Below are 17,494 nucleotides of genomic sequence, written 5' to 3'. Positions count from 1 at the left end.
TCACCAGAGGCCGACTCTTTCATGCATATACACATACATACATACATACAAATATATATAAGGTTATCCTATAAATAATGCGTTTTTTTTTCAATTGCATTGAACTAAAAGTTGGAGGGTGACGGGATAAACTACCTGTATCAACTTGCTATAAAAGCAGGTAGTAATTTTACCTTGTGAGGTTCGATTCTAGTAGTTATCTTTTCAAAGTTATAATGGAAGTGACAAAGGAGCATATTTGGCATATTTTGCTTTATGAGTTCAATAAAAGCAATAATGCAACAGAAAATGCGAGGAATATTATTGAAGTATATGGGGGTAGGACAATAAGCGTAAGCCAGTGTCAACGGTGGTTCCTGAAATTCCGAGCCGGAAACTACAACCTAGAAGACGAGCCTCGTCCTGGAAGATCTGTAGAGCTCGATGATGACATCCTGCAAACCCTGGTTGAACAAAATCCCATCGTAACTGTTGAGGAACTAGTAGACAAGCTTGGATTTAGTTATTCAAACCTTTCAACACCTGCATGCCATCGGAAAAGTCAGTAAATTGGGTCAAGGGGTTCCTCACTAACTTTCCGAGTCTAATCGCGCGCAGAGAGTGGATGTGTGCTCTTCTTTGCTGTCACGTCTCACGAATGAACTTTTTTGTTTTGGACCGAATAGTCACTCGTGACGAGAAATGGGTTCTCTATTTAAAATGTTAAGCACCGAGGATAGTGGGTAGGGAAAGGAGAAAAATACGTTACCGTTTAGCTTAATGGTAAAGTAATCACAGGGATGTGAGTTCGAGTTTCATAGCTGGCCGGTAACGTATTTTTCTGCAATGAATGGATAATTTATCCTGATCACGCTATTTATTAGCATTATCACGTGTTTGAGAATAAAAAAAATTATTTCTCTATCTCTCAATACATCTCAACGCTTCTAAAACAAACTTTGTTTGTTTACTTTCATCGTAAGTTGAATTTGACGTTAGCGTCTTATCAAGCTAAGTTTATAAGTTCTAAAATTACAGAAGAATTCGCAAACAACAATGTCCGGCATGCTTAGCTTACATTTGACAGAAGTTTTGATGGGAATATTCAACTAGTATTCCTTGAGTTGGTGTTTATGAATGTGTTCCATAACAGAGGGATTTTCTAAGTTTACTTTAGGACAGTTTTTTAGCGGATGGCATTGTAAATTGTTTAGTAACAACAACGTGACGACATTTTAGGACAGCTGCTAAACACATGCGTAATGTCTTCCACAGAAACATGACATAGTCTACACATGCTGTTGAGCCTTGGGATTACAAGTGCGTCACTGTCTCTCTTGTTCACCAGGTACTTTGAGGCAATCTTCAGTTCCTGGATTTCAAACACATAGCCTTCAAAGTGTGATGTGATGTAATGATCTTGTGTCCAAGAGATGCTGCGCTTTGTGTCAATTCTACTATCTTCTTCAAGCTTCCGGGCAACATACCATGCATGGTCTTTTTTCGTATGCTGAGTGCTTTCCATCCAGGTCTTCTCTGAAGTAAGAGAGCCCAGCTGTTTGGGGGCTGTACAGATCATCAAGAAGAGAGTGTTTCTTGAGGAGTTCACTGCCAACTCGTACAACGTTGCTCACTTCACTTTTCAAGACTGCATTAATATATTTATTTTTGCTGTTGTTGTTTAGATGGTATTGCCTGAGTGATACCATACGACATTCGAAGGCCGTCAGCAATGATCTCAGGTCTCTACCACCTTCATTTCTTCTTAAGTAGAGCCTGCCAACATCATTGTTTATGTGGAAGTTTCCAGTTGTTGTCAGGATTTCGCGGGTTTTGATATCTATGGAGTGGATTTCCTCTGCAGACCAATCAAGTATCCCAAATGTTGGGATCAGTACTGGTACTGCAATTGCATTGTGGGGAGAGTGCCTTCATATGATACATGTTCGCCTATGCCTAGGTACGTGTAACATTCTTTTGTGTGGAATGGAGTAGATAGAGACCGTTGATACACAGGGATATTCCCTTTGTAATGCCTATACTATTAGAAACAATTATTTTGTTCTCTGTTGTAAGGGTAAGTTTAGTTGTCCATGTCTTTGTGAGTCTCTCTATGGCAGTAATTAAGGTAGTAGGTACCTTTGCCAGATGTAGGCATTTCAACAGCCATGAATGAGGGATAGAGTCGAATGCCTTCCTATAGTCAAGCCATACTGTCACAAGGTTTCTACGTTGTTTTCTTACTTCAGACAGTACTGTTTTGTTTATTAAAAGTTGTTCGCTACATCCCCATACTCCTTTATCTCCACCAGCCTGTTCATCAGTCACAATGTTGTTCGACTCTCAATGGTCCCGTATATATGTATGTATGTATGTATGTATGTATCAGTCACTGAATAGAAAATGTACGCCATACTTGTGTCTACATATCTTTCTTAAGTCTAATTATGAAACGTTATTTCTCAGCTGGAGACCAATTCCCTCCCTATTGAAGAAATATTCAGAATATATAAGCAGAAAATAAATGTATAGCACAGTCCTATCAAATCACTCACTCACACAGACATAAGTATACTGGCCATTTACTGCAGAGGTAGCTTAGTAATAATCGAAGTTTTTCAAGCGAGCGATGTTATTTAAATTAGATCCCCAAAGCCGCATTTACAGCTGATCCTCAATATTATGTTATTAATATCTATCTTGTGATGTAAATAGATGTGGCATGAGAGAAGAAAACAAGAAGGTAAAGAGGCAAGAAATATATACGAGTGTGATAACAGATATTATTAGTTCAAAGTCCAATTAGTTATTTACATATTTCCGCTTATTAATTGACCGACCAACTGACGCTGTATCGTATTAGAATCATTTATATCTTACCCATGTCATATGCTCAACTAAAGCATGAATTTGATATTACTTTTCATCCATCAAATATTGCATTAATCAAAGTAGGTTCTCCGGTCATATCCTCAGGACTGGTAGCAGATACCATATTTAATCACGACTACTACTACTGCTGCTGCTGCTACTGCTGCTACCACCACCACCACCACCACTATTACTACTATTATAGCAAAATGTTCATAATAATAATTCTTTCTAAGTTTAATACAATTTTGAGCGCTGGAGAAGTGAATTACATCAACTCCAGTTTTCAACGGGTACTTATTTTATCAAATCCTAAAATATGAAATGTAAATTCGACCTGAGCAGAATTTGAACTCGGAACATAAAGAGCTGGAAGAAACGCCGCAATTTTCTCCGACGCTTAAACGACCTGCCAGTCCAGATTTATTTTATCGCTCACAAAGTCCCAAGGCGTTGGAGATAGCACGAGGGCGAAATGAAAGGGAAAATAACAAACAAGCTAGTGATTTACATCAGATAAGACGGCGGGCAAGGCAACAACAACGTCCTTATTTCTTTAATTAGGCACAATGCCTCAAAAGAGAAGGGACAACACAAAAGACAGACAAAACAATACATTGGGGTACATAAAAGCATATAACGAATGAATTATGAATATAAATGAAGAGAGAATGAAATGGCTTTCCTACCCCACAAAACAGGTAGTTCCATTTTACTGTTTTTTTTTAAATAAAGTGTGTACTTATCAGTCTTGTATCTTGTTGGTTTTCCTTTTGTTTAAAAATCCACACTAAGTAACACCATAAGTTCCATCAAATCGTCAAATATTACTATTGATGGAAATTCATCGTAACGAAATCGAATTTCTATTATCACTATCCTGTCGCCAAATATTTCCTGCAACCTTCTTGCTCTTCCTTCCTCCAAGAGCACCGCTTTCTCATCTCGATTGTCCTCACTGTCAGCCACTTTAACCCTTATTACATGTTTCATTTTTGAAATTGTCTTTTCTATCTCTACACTTTTTGGTAACATATAGTTCTTTCCTATTTCCCCTTCGGAGACTCTCTCTGCTGTACCTCACCACTCTCTGCCTCTGTTGCTTGTATTCCCGTCTCTGTTTCTCCTTCCTTTTCACTTTCATGTCTCTTCTTCTTCCGTCCTTCCTCCTCCTTACTAGTTGAAGGCAACAGTCTTTGTGTTCGTTCCTCACTTGGCTCCTCATTCCTTCTTTTCTCGTTCTTGTTGTCCTCCTCTGCCTTTCTTTTCTTCTTCGGGCTTTTAGATGAAAATTCCACATTTCTCCTCTTTCTTTCTACCACTGTATATTTTTCCACCATTTCCTCCTACTCCTCCTCCTCCTCCTCCTTCGCTGTTGCGCCCTCTCATTCTTGACGCTCCTTCTCCGCCGCCTCCTGTTCGTGTTTCTGGGGATACTTTGCTTTCATGTGTCCCCTTACTCCACATAAATAACATACCGGAGGTTTCCCTTTTACAACGATTCTTAATCTTGTCTCTTCTGCAATTTTGTGGAGGTCCGGCAGGCTGATATGGACCGACACCTCCAGTCCATACCCCCATCAGTTCACCTCCGTCATTCTCGATATCTTCAACACCTGAGCGTCCTCCTCTGTGTTATAGAGGATGGCTGCCACCAGCCACGCCTCATCAATTTCTGGGGGAATTCTATCTAGTCTTACTCTGGCCGCACGTTTGCTACAGTAAGTAGGTAGCAGTGCCCACTCGGCTGATCTCAAAGGCACAGTGTAGTGTTTCCTCGCTTCTTCTTCGCTTACGAAACGTACTTCCACTATGCCGTATGTTTTTTTCTTCTCGTGTAATATGTCGTAATATCCTTTATCTCTCGTAGACATTCCTCTACCGCTTCCTCCGCTGCTACTTCAACTTTTTTTGTTGTCACATTCAACGTTCTATAAAAAAAAATCCTTTTGTTAGTTTAAAATTCTTCTTTAATTCGATTTCAAGGACCTGCAGTACTTCTACTGACAGACCTTTAGCAGTCATCACAGCGTCACTCCCCACTGGTTTACTTTCTATGACGGTATTCTTCTTAACTTCGCCTATAAATGGGGAAGAAAAAATAAAAACCATTTAACAACAACAATTTCAACAATTCCAGTTAATAACAGTTCAACAATTCAGTAACTTAACAATACAATACAACAAAACTTACATGGAGCGAACACACTTCTAACACAGTTCGGAATCAAAAGATTCGAAAAACAACTTTAACGACAACGCCGACGACCTCTCAACAATTAGCCAGAATGCTATAAATGAACCCGACTGCTCTCAAAAGCTAGGTTAACAAAAAAAAAAAAAAGCAGGAAAAATAATCCAGAATCCTTGTCCGGTATCGGATCGACCCCAAAATCTAATCAATTTGTGCCAGTCACGAGCCCAAACATCCCTGAAAATTTCATTCGAATCCATCCAGCTGTTCTTGAGATATCTTGTCCACAGACAAACAAACACGACTGAAAACAATGCCTCCGCCTTAACGAAGGCGGAGGTAATAAAGGACAACAAATTATTAACAAAAAAGTAACTACAAGATATGACCGGGGTCATCACAATGGGTGATTCAGAATGATATTGGAACACACAACGCCCACGCTCATTCTCGGGATATATAGTTCTTAGTACCCTGCTTCAGTTACTCGTTAAGTAAGCTCATTTTACCACAACAATGACTCTAATCGCATCAGCCTTTCAAGACATTTGTTGGTGAGTAGCACTTCTTTTTCTATCCTAACCTTCTTTTCAAGACTTTGAAGACTTGACAGAGAGGAAACATTTTGTCCTCATTCTTTGTATCTATGTTCACCACATAAAGTCCTTCAACATAAACACCTGATAGGGAAAGAACACCCACTCTTCATTGCCAAAGGAAACTAGTGGTCGACATCTCGACAGATTCGGCTGGCAGTCGGATCCGCACATGATAGCAATATTTGGACATAGATCCACAAGTCAGTTGAGCATGGACTATGACAAAGGACGTGTGAGATTATTTCGCGAGACTGCAATTATTTGATCGCTGGAAGCTGCAACACGGCTTGATTGTAGAGTTAATCTCGACCATACGAAGTGAGCCCCCACTTTGCAGCAATCCTTGGTCAACTAGATATGCTCGTCTATTTTTTCTCGGACCGGTAATTAATTGAAATACTTCAGAAGAAGCTTTTTTGTTCAACTAAGAAGGTCATCAATTTCGGCCGCCACTAGTTCACTATAGATTAATGAATCAATTAACGTAAGACTGAACGCGTTTCCCAACTATTAGAGAACCGAGAGCACCAAATGACATTTCAGTTTTCGCCTTCAGTGTCAGCAGCTTTGTTGAGGAAACGAACCACGAGAAGACTTGTTGATAAATAATGACCAAACTATCTGAACGTCTCCGAATCTCTAGAGATTATGTTTGTTTTTTGTATTTTTCAAGTTGTTTCTGCTTTTGTTGGTGGTGCAGTGTAACTTATTCATGAGTCCCTTTGCAAATATGCATAGAAAAAGGTTTTATTGCTTTTACTGTACCATCTACTACTGTTGTTATGGTTACAGTAGTCAACGCTGTTTGCTACAACTCTGAAGCAAGGCACGCTGCTTTTGCATTTTCTTTTGTCGTAGAAGGTGGCCTGTTTTGCAACAGATTTAGCCCTTTAGCTTTCTTCGACAACCATCCCAATTTGCTCGAGCTCTTTGAACCAGAAATGATAATGGATGCTAGTAAGGTGCTCAGGTGAGCTATTTACTATCTTGTCTGCAGGTACACCTAACTTTGAATAAAGGTTAGGTATGCATCTCTTGCATTTCTTGATAGTTTCTTCCTTTCTTTGTAATCTAGTTGTTGGTGTTGTTTTGTTATAACTATTGCTGCTGTTTTCGTTATTACTGCTCTTAGCTTTGTTGCTGTTGTGATAGTTTTATTATACTGACCCTGTGATGTGATACCACTGTAGCATCCGTAATATCGTCAACCGTGACGTCAATACTTTTTGTTGCTATAGTGGCAATACCCGTGTTAATTGTAGAAGAGACTTTGATAACATTCTCAACACTTGCTCCTACTTTCTCTCTCTCTCTCTCTCTCTGTATATATATATATATATATATATATATATATAATAATAATAATATTAGGGACAAAATCCAAAATTATTGTTCTACTTAAGATCTGACGATTAGCTATATTTTTGAATAGAATTTAATTTTCGATAATTTCAATTGATTTTAATCGATTTAAATTTCTTTTCTATTTGAAAATTAGTTATGAAACACGTGTAATCATTTTATTATATTTATCTTATATTTACTTTGCTTTAAATTATACTAATTTATTGTGCTTTTAATTGTTAATTTTTCTATATGTGATAGTGGATTTTCATCGATGAGTTCTTGAAACTTGGTTATTTTCCCTAAAACTATATATTTTATATATATATATATATATATATATATATATATATATATATATATCTTACACACACGCGCACTCCTCCGCATTAAATCAGTTCCGATGGTTTTGTCAGAACCTATTTTTTAAAGAAAATATGAAATTTTTTAATCACAACCTTTAAAATAGAAGGAGTCCGTCGCGAGAAAGAAAACCATTCTTAAGTATACCAAGTCAGTTTATCTACAGGATTATCAATAAAAAATTGAACCAATTCCTGTTTGGGTAACAAAATAGCAATGTTTACAAAGCATGACTTTCTCAGCGGATTATATAATAATAAAAACGATAAGTTTTCCACCAAAGGCACAAGGCCTGAAATTTAGGAGGAGGGGTTAACCGATTGCATCGAAACCAGTGGTACTTATTTTATCGACTTCGGAAGGATGAAAGGCAAAGTCGACCTCGGCGGAATTCGAACATAGAACGTAAAGACAGACGAATTGCCGCTAAGCATTTTTTCCGACATATTAACGATTCTGCCAGCTTGCCGCCCTAATAATAATAATAATGATAATAATAATAATAATAATAATAATGGTTTCAAATTTCGGGGAGGGGATAATCCATGGATTAACTGACAAAATGACACTGAGCTTATAGAAGAGCAAATACGGGAAAAGAAATTATAGATGTCAGACTCACATTTAAAAAATTCAGTACTTGTTTTGTCAATTTCTGAAAGAATCAAAAGCAAAAATCGACTTCGGTGGAATTTGAACTCGGAATGTAAAACTGGAAGAAAGTCCACTAAATATTTTATCCGGCGTGCTCATGATTCTGCCAGATCACCGCGTGAATAGTTTCAGATTGTTTCTGATTTTTGGCACAAGGCCAGTAAGTGATAATCGTGGTAGTCTCTCAATTTCTTGCTGAACAACTTGCACAAATGATTAATTTATAATCACCAAACGTTCGTGCTGTTACATTAGCGCATTCCCTCCATTAAATCGGCATTGTCTGTACAGGTGCAGCACACGTCAGGTGTCGAAGTGATCGCAGAGCAAGAAAACAACGCACCCCGCGGTCCAGGAATTGAAACCTCAATCTCGTGAGCGCAACACCTTAACCACTAGGCCATGCGCCTTCAAGGTCAGTTAGTAGTGCCATGGCTGTTATCATTACAAACCGTGGAACATTGTACTGCTAGGTCATGATAGTCTACAAAAGAAGGGATGACTCTTTAGCCTTGGCTGGCAAACTCCGAGATATGGTGTCTCAGTAAAAACAGTAGTGGTTGGCTCACGTTCATACTACAGTCCTGTATCGCACATATATTTTTCAGTGACACTGTATTAAAAAACAAACGGTAGTTTCACAAATATTATATTTGGACAAAAATTATTTCTTATCTAAAAGTAACATTGATTACGAACAGAAGAGCTAATTTAACAAGACATCCTTTAAACAAAGACATTATCAGATAAAGCAATAGAAGACTTAAAAGAAATAATATAAAACGAAGACACAAGCAACACACAAAAATGCAAACAACGAGAATAAAGAATATTAATACTAATCACAAAAGCCCTAGAAGATGTTCCAAAATACTAAACACTAAAATCAGAACTATAATAGGAAAATACGAATAGAAATAAAAATTAATATGATAAACGAAAATATGAATAAAGAGAATATAGAGACAGATTTATAAATAGATGTTTCTAAAGATGGAAATTCTGAATATGATAATAACCTAAAGGTGAGAATACCTAAAGAATTAAAATCGATAGAAAATTTTACTGAGGGCCACCGAAAGCACATCCCAATGATAAAAGAAACTTAACGATGAAATTGCAATAAGAATAAAATATGAAAACACGACCATCACAAATATGATCAACGATATCACCAGCATAAACAAAGTAATGTAAGCAGAAGTCCAGCAGTTAAAAAGAAATGTGGCACTACCTCGAATCTACTTATATGTGAATATCAAAACCTTAATAAAAACCGAGTTAAGCAGACATACAGAGAAAGACAAAAAAAAGTACTATGGGAATTTGACTAATAAAGAAAAACGGACTTGAAATCAAAGAACTCTTGAAGCAAGCGTTTATTGTTAAACTGCAAAGAATCAAACATTACGAAAAGACCTATTAAACAAAACAAACAGATCCAATCTATCTCACCGCGATTTAATCAAAGAAGTATTAAAATATGTATCAGTCAGTAGAGCTCCAGTACGAGTAAAACATGAATTCTATGGGCAGTGAAAAGATTACCACAGACAAGAATTTTCTAAACCTTAAGAGCAATACTTGAAGAGACCTGCAAGACTATATTAACTCCAAAAATAACGCAGGCGCTACAAAAAAAAAAAAAATTTAATGGTATAACATGAAGGCACAAAGAAATGACAAAACCTTGAAATATTTTAGTGACACGTAGAAAGTTGTTGTTGGCACTCCGTCGCTTACGACGTCGAGGGTTCCAGTTGATCCGATCAACGGAACAGCCTGCTCGTGAAATTAACGTGCAAGTGGCTGAGCACTCGACAGACACGTGTACCCTTAACGTAGTTCTCGGGTCTCTTCAATTTCCCCCCTCAGATCTGGCAAAGTAGACACCTACACTAAACCACAATTTCCACATCTATTACTTTTCGAAGATATTTCTACTAAGTATATATATTGTATATACACAACATGTATTCGATATATGTAATCTTACACCAAAGCAGAAAAGTTTTCTTCTGAAATGTTTACATCTCTTCATTTGCAATATTTTCTTTATAGAGTTAAATAAAATTACATCGTATAAAATCTTATTGACGGATTACCTCCCAAACCTATTAATGTTTCTAGTTTTTCCCCTTCATCTCCAACATTCGCAACAGCATATTAACTGTTCCTATAACATATTAAACTTATAGGAATATGGTATCTAATGTCAGATGATATGAAAATGCTAAATTCTATGGCTTTAACACTTTCATACCGGTCCACAGACCATGTGAAGTTAGTGATCGTAGTTTTCAATTTCCTTTCTATTCAAAAGGCCATATTAAATTTTGGCCAACACCACCAGAACGTCAAATGTTTGATTTATATTACAAATATAAAATAAAAGGCATTAACGAAACCAGTAGATTTTTTTTATTGTTCCATGCACGATCAGTTTTATTTAATTATTGAAAGTGGGTGCTTTTTTTTGTAAATCACTGAGTGAAAAGATTTTAAATATTAGACTTCTGTTATATTTTTTTCCTAGTGAGTGAAACTTCTGAAGAACATATTCAATAAAAGTCAACCCGATTAGTATTTTTCCCTTAATTTATGGAAGTGAGCACGAACCCTTGTTCTGTTTCGTGTAACGAGGTGCTATAAGAAGCAACAATAAGACAAGTTCGTTGCATGCATGTCTGACATAAAGGGAGACCGTTATTTGTAGCAGTGATTGATGAGTGACTATTTTAGTTAATAATTATGATAGCGTATAAACTACGGTGATAGTCACCAACAACAATAACAAAAAGCATAATGAATTATTTAACAGACCTTTTGATCATAAACATTTCAAAATCAATGATGCGTAGAACTAATTTTAAAGCAGTTTTACAAAATATCAGTTTTACAGTCTTCTATTCCATTTCAAATTATTCTATTTAAAACAGTGACACGTGGACATTGCACATGCATCTATTTGAATTCGCGTCTTTAACATGTATGCGTCGCCTATTCAGCTCTAGCGTTAATCATTAACGCATACCTAACGTTATTTATTCACGACTATTCCTGGATGAGACAGCGATGGCGTCCTTTCTCGGATTATTTACGCTGTGTCCTTGAGAAGGATACTGAACTCGTTCAACTGTAATCTACCGAAGCTGTTTCGTTCGACAAAATGCTAACATTTTCCTCTCTTAGGTGTCATTAACTCAATGGTATAACATCCGTCGTACTGTATAATTGCAATTGATGCTTGCAGTATTAAATTGTAATCCTGTTAACGATATATTCACGTTTCCTTCTGTTGTGGATAATTAAGCTTAAACAATGCTGCTGTGTTCAGATATCGAATAGAATATATCGTTGTTCCTGTATATTCTTCTATTAAGAATAGCTTACATTTTTTAAAAATAATTTGTAGACAAAAGTTGTTGCATTGCTGTATTTAAAATTGCTGATATGGTCCATATGTGTATGTCTCTGTTATATATGAGTATACATAAAGACATGTATGTATTAGGACAGCGGACTCGCAGTCATAGGATCGCGGTTTTTGAGTGTTTATTGAGTGAAAACACCTAAAACTCCACAAGGCTCCGGCAGGAGATGGTGGCGAACCCTGCTGTACTCTTTCACCACAACTTTCTCTCACTCTTACTTACTTTTTCTGTTGTGCATGTAATTCAAAGGGCCAGCCTTCTCACACTGTGTCACGCTGAATAACCCCGAGAACTACGTTAAGGGTGCACGTGTCTGTGGAGTGCTCAGCCACTTGCACGTTAATTTCACGAGCAGGCTGTTCCGTTGATCGGATCAACTGGAACCCTTGACGTCGTAAGCGACGGAGTGCCAACAACAATGTATGTATGTGCGTGTGTGTGCACACTCACGCATTTATGTGTGAATGTTTGTGTGTATTTATACACGTACAAAAAGCGGTGAATTGGCCGAGTCTTTAAAGAATCGGATGGAATGACTTGTTGCATTTATTCCGGTTGTCTATTTTCTGATTACAAATTTCACCTACGACAGCTTCCATTTTCATCATTGGAATGGATAAATAGAGTATCAGTCAAGTGATGGGGTTAATTTCCCTCTCTCTGTCTCTCTCTTTATTTTTACTCTCTCACATTCGCCTTTAGCTGACAACAATATTCGACAAAGATTTCATCATGTGCATATAGTACTTTTATTTGGAAAATTTAATGTCTAATTTTCCCCATTTCCTACGGGAAATTTATTTGCAATATCTTCTGACGGCTATTTCTTGTAGAGCGTTAGATTTAGAGATCATTCGAAAACTTTATGAAGTCAAAGGCTGCTGTTTAACAAATGTATAAAAGAACTATTTCATATGAAATCTTATAATAATTCTGCTTGTCATTGCGTTACTTAGACCGTCGGTAACGCTTTCACGTAATTAGAGAAAAAGAGGGAGAGAGAAAAAAAGGAAGGGAGAAAAAAGGGAAGGAGAAAAAGAGGGGAAGAGAAACGTCCATGACATAAGATAGAGGGAAAGTAATTGTAACGCTTTCACGTGATTAGTTGAAGGGAAAGAGAGGAGGGAATAAAAGGAGAGAGAAATGAGGATAAAGCGAAGAGTGAGACAGAAGGAGGTAAAAAGAAAAGTCCATGACGTGAGATGGGGTATCGTAATATTTATTACTTGGTTAAAAAGGTTAGTTGAAGGTAAAGGAGGAGAGCTGAAAATATAATTTTAACAGAGGGGTGATGTTCTGATGGTGAGGTTAAAGAAAGGCAGAGAGAGAGAGGTGAGAGGGGAAGAGAGGAGAGAGAGATGATGATGATGGCTGTGGTGATTGGATAGGGAAAAGTATATTTTTTTATATCACCTATTACTTTAAGCATGCGTTTATGTGTAAATCTGTGAAATATTCACGCTTATTTACGTTGCAGATATACGCAATTCAACTAAAGGTTGTATCATTCATACGGGATATTTTTTATTTGTTTATGGGGGAAAGTGCAAAATAATAGTGAATACTTATTCTATGAGTGCTGTGCATTAAGTCTATAAGGTTGTGCATAAAGTATATAAAGTAAATTAAGTAATCATCGTATTCCAATTTCCTTCACTTTTCAATCTCTAGCAGATGAACGACTACCTTTCTATACAGACACAACACAGGTTGTATTTCAGGTTTTTGGGATAAATTTTTCAGAAATAACCCAATAGGTTTACCTTTAATTCCATGAAATATTCACGGGTCCCGCTATTTTTTATGATACAATTAAACATACTTGAACTATTTCTTTTACGTTGGAATCAGTTAGTTTTTATAATGCATAGAGGTAGTAATTTGACAATTGGTAGCCGCAATTAAAAAGCATCAATATTTCAATCCATGAACGTTTATATTTTTAATTTAATAACTTCTTGAAGAAATTTGCTGTTCCAGGAATACGCAAAATTCATCTTTACCTTAGGAACGAAAATGTTCTTCTACAAGAATATTATTTTAAGGTAGGGAAAATAGCACAAGGAACCAAAGGATCAATGGCATCAAACAGAGATCGACATTATATATTGGATAGAATAAATGCAGACAAGCAAGAGTTCAACTAGAAACTTAAATTCTGTATTATTTGTCAATCCAGCACGAAATTGTCATCTCACCTACAATTGTTTCCGAAAAAAATATAAACAAAGCACTAGGACCCTTGCAGTAATTATTGAGCACTCGTTATTATTACAGTTGATACTGAGTTTCCAAGTATATAAGTTCATGTTCAATATTAGCTAATACAAAGGCAGAATCGTTAGGACGCTGCTCAAATGCTTAGCGACATTTCGTCCATTTTTACGTTCTGCGTTCAGATTCCGCCAAGATCGACTTTACCTTTTATCCTTTCGAGATCGATAAAATAATTACTTGAGTATTAGGATCAATATAATCGACTTACGCTCTTCCCCAAAATTACTGGCCTTGTTCCAAAATCTGAAATCTATATTACTTAATATGTATACGTGAAAAATTATTGTTCGTTTTTGGACAGAGAAATTTGAACGATTGCTTTAGTCCAATGAAAGAACGCCTGTCGTGTCTACAAGTGATATGAGTTCAAGTCCCACATGAAGCCTTTGCCTTTTTCTATTCAAAAGATTTTTTCAATCTGATATTTATATGCTATTATTTATGCGCTTTGAGATTCAGTTCCAAAACAGAATTATTTCATGTTCTCTCGAAAGTTTATAAATTCTTATGGCCTCATCAAAACGGTTATCTATTTTCGTATCGATATGTACGCTTATGGATCCAACTATTCAAGTGTTCAGCTCTTCTGTATTTGGAAGTGGCTTTAAAGGAACTGATCGTCATATTGCATATGAGAATACTTCTTCATTGATCGACCAGTTTATTTTAATATTTTTCAGTATTACTGTCCGTCAAAAGCGCATCGCTTTGCTTGAAATAGTAACCTAATTATCCTTAGACCACAACCTTTAAAAAGGACACGTAGAATGTGGATATCGTTACCTCAAGCTTTCAGTGTCTTACACACGCAAATACACACATATTTAAACAACACACCCTGAAGTTCCAAGGTCTACTCTATTAGGGTTGACTTGTGGCACAACGGCGACAAATGACAAAAATAACAAAGCATGTACATCACATGCTCGCATATACACACACACACACACACACAATTACGCGTGCGCACAAGTTGTTTCTGGATTTGCTGCAAATTGCAACCTAATATAATTCAAATCACATTCTGTCAAATTTAAAAAGGATTCGTTAGTTAATTCTGTCCTACATAATAAAGTTTTTGTCAGCATCTTGTAACATACACACGTACATATACCACACATACAATCAAAACATACGCAACGAAGAAAAGAGGACTTGTTTATAGACAATACTAAGCAAATGACAAAAAATATGCTATACACAAAGTAAAAACACAGAATAGTCTTGATAAGAATACTTTTCATTATATGTAAGCACGATTAGATTTTTTTCCTGAAGTAAAACGCATACACGACAAAAATTAATATCCCTCACACCACCAAGTACCTGCTCGACCTGCTAAGAATAACAGCCAAATCTTCCCTAACCAGACTCTGCTCTTTTAAAATTTCACGTTGGATAATGCAGTCGTGATAAATAGTAGTAACAACCAGTCCGAAATGACAGTCAAATGTAGCAGACGATAGGAGTGTTGTTTACTTAGTTTCTACACTAGCTAGAAACAGGAACTAATTCTCTGGAAGCACAAACAGGAGTCTTGAATTTAAAAAGGTGGTCCTGTGTTTCTTTATCTAGAGAAGAAAACGGGATAGTTATGTGTCTTCCCTATTAGAATAACAAGCATCGATACAACTTACGCAGACGCACACCAGTGGTCTTTCCACCTACATTAATTGGTCAACACGTATAAACTCAATGTCATTGATGAAAACGCCATCTCCCCTACTGTCTGACTTCCACATTCTCCTGAACGTCCTGCCTCTCTCTTAGTATTCTCTCTTTCTCTCTCAGTATTCTCTCTCTCTCTCTCTCAGTATTCTCTCTCTCTCTCTCTCAGTATTCTCTCTCGCTCTCAGTATTCTCTCTCGCTCTCACGCGCACACACACTGACTCATCCACTCACTCATTTGCTCTGTCGAACTGCCAAGTATGCTTTAAATATTTATAAATGAAAAGGAACATTTTATATTTCTTAACGTTTCTAAAATACGATCTAAATGTGTGTGTGTGTGTGTGTGTGTGTGTGTATGTGTGTGTATGTGTGTGATATTTGTTTAATGCGGTATATAAAGCATAGCATGTAACCATTGCTCTTTTATAACTTGATAGACGTGTCCGTAAAGAGAAATCTGTGGTAAAGGAGATGTTGGTTAATGCGGGGTACCTATTTGAATGAGTGCGTGTCAGAAGGCTAGTAATATTTAAATATATGTTTGCATAAAAGGCACAATAAAATGCCAAGAGGCAATGTTTCCTTTTGGTTAACAAACCTGAGAATTTTTTCTGGGGATCTTTTTTAAAACGGGGGCCACATTTTTCATTAACGAAACACTTTGAAACTTGGAACACTGGTAGAATGTGTCATATAAAACATCTTTTTCTCTTAGTCTTCTTTAAAAAAAAAGAAATCCCTAAGTTATTCCATGTTAAAGTTGTATTTCTGTAATTTCAAACAATCACTGACGTCCATTCAGCCGATATACATTAAGTGCCGACTACATAAACAAACGATTCTGAAACAATTCTATCGGTGATAGGGTAAGGGTTAGGGTTAGGGTAAAACAGCAAATTTAAAAAGAAAAAAGCAAATAAAACGACGAAAAAAAAAAGAAAATGAATAAAGCAAATTTAAAATGAAAAAAGCAAATAAAACGAAGCTATGGCTTAATCAGCCAAAGGAGTAAATATAAACAACTGAATACTTGTCAGTGATTGGTTGAAATTATCGAAATAAGACAATTTTTTACATGAAATAAATTCGAATACAAAAATATTTTTCTGTTCTATAACACAAAATAGATAAGTATACGAAATTTGAAAGTCTTTCGGTACCAAAAACACTACGTAAAACATTAATGAAAAATGTGGCCCCCGTTTTAAAAAAGATCCAATTCTGGTGCAATCAAGATATTACCGGAGCTTGGCAGGTAAGCCTTCCAGATAATTGGGAAGAAATCAAGTGTTCATTCATTAGTAATTGTTCAATCTGTGTAACGTAGATATCAGCCTTCCCGTCAATCGGGAGAAGTAAACAAATGTTCATTCCTTAATATGTTCTCATGAGTCGGGAAAAAGATCAGTGCATTAAGGTAGAAGTCCTTCCGTGGATAAGTGCTAATTTCTGATCAAAGTCCTGCCAGGCCAAAGCTCATCTAACCTGCTTACCATCCAGTCTACTCGACTACTGGCCTTTCTTTTTAAAACTCGCGCTTCACTGCCTGGGCCGCGTGTATCCTTCTGCGGCCAGCAGTGATTGGTTAGTTTAAGCAAAACGACTAAATTAAGCTACCATCGAAAAGTAGTGCTTATATGACTTGCTACATTTATATTTCGAAATAGTGGAGGCGCAATGGACCAGTGATTAGGGCAGCGGACTCGCAGTCATAGGATCGCGGTTTCGATTCCCAGACCGGGCGTTGTGAGTGTTTATTGAGCGAAAACACCTGAAAGCTCCACGAGGCTCCGGCAGGGGATGGTGGCGAACCCTGCTGTACTCTTCCGCCACAAATTTCTCTCACTCTTACTTCCTGTTTCTGTTGTGCATGTAATTCAAAGGGTCAGCTGAATATCCCTGAGAACTACGTTAAGGGTACACGTGTCTGTGGAGTGCTCAGCCACTTGCACGTTAATCTCACGAGCAGGCTATTCCGTTGATCGGATCAACTGGAACCCTCGACGTCGTAAGGGACGGAGTGCCAACAACAATTTCGAAATACCTTGTTGTTGGTCTCCATCGATATCCAAAATACAGAGTCACAGAAAAATACAAAGATAGAAAT

General features: G+C 36.9%; 1 long non-coding RNA gene across 1 annotated transcript; it reads right to left on the bottom strand.

Moving 5' to 3' along the window:
• Window positions 1–995: 995 nt before the first annotated feature.
• LOC149136446 (uncharacterized) lies at window positions 996–17,067 on the bottom strand. Its single transcript, XR_016240970.1, has 2 exons — window positions 16,630–17,067; window positions 996–4,931 (listed from the first exon to the last, which is right to left on the bottom strand). It is a non-coding gene; the product is annotated as an uncharacterized LOC149136446 (long non-coding RNA).
• Between the last annotated feature and the right edge of the window lie 427 nt (window positions 17,068–17,494).

Source organism: Octopus bimaculoides, chromosome 3 (genome assembly GCF_046866305.1).
Source record: "Octopus bimaculoides isolate indiv1 chromosome 3, ASM4686630v1, whole genome shotgun sequence".
Lineage (NCBI taxonomy): Eukaryota > Metazoa > Mollusca > Cephalopoda > Octopoda > Octopodidae > Octopus > Octopus bimaculoides.
This window is presented reverse-complemented; position numbering and strand designations above follow the sequence as displayed.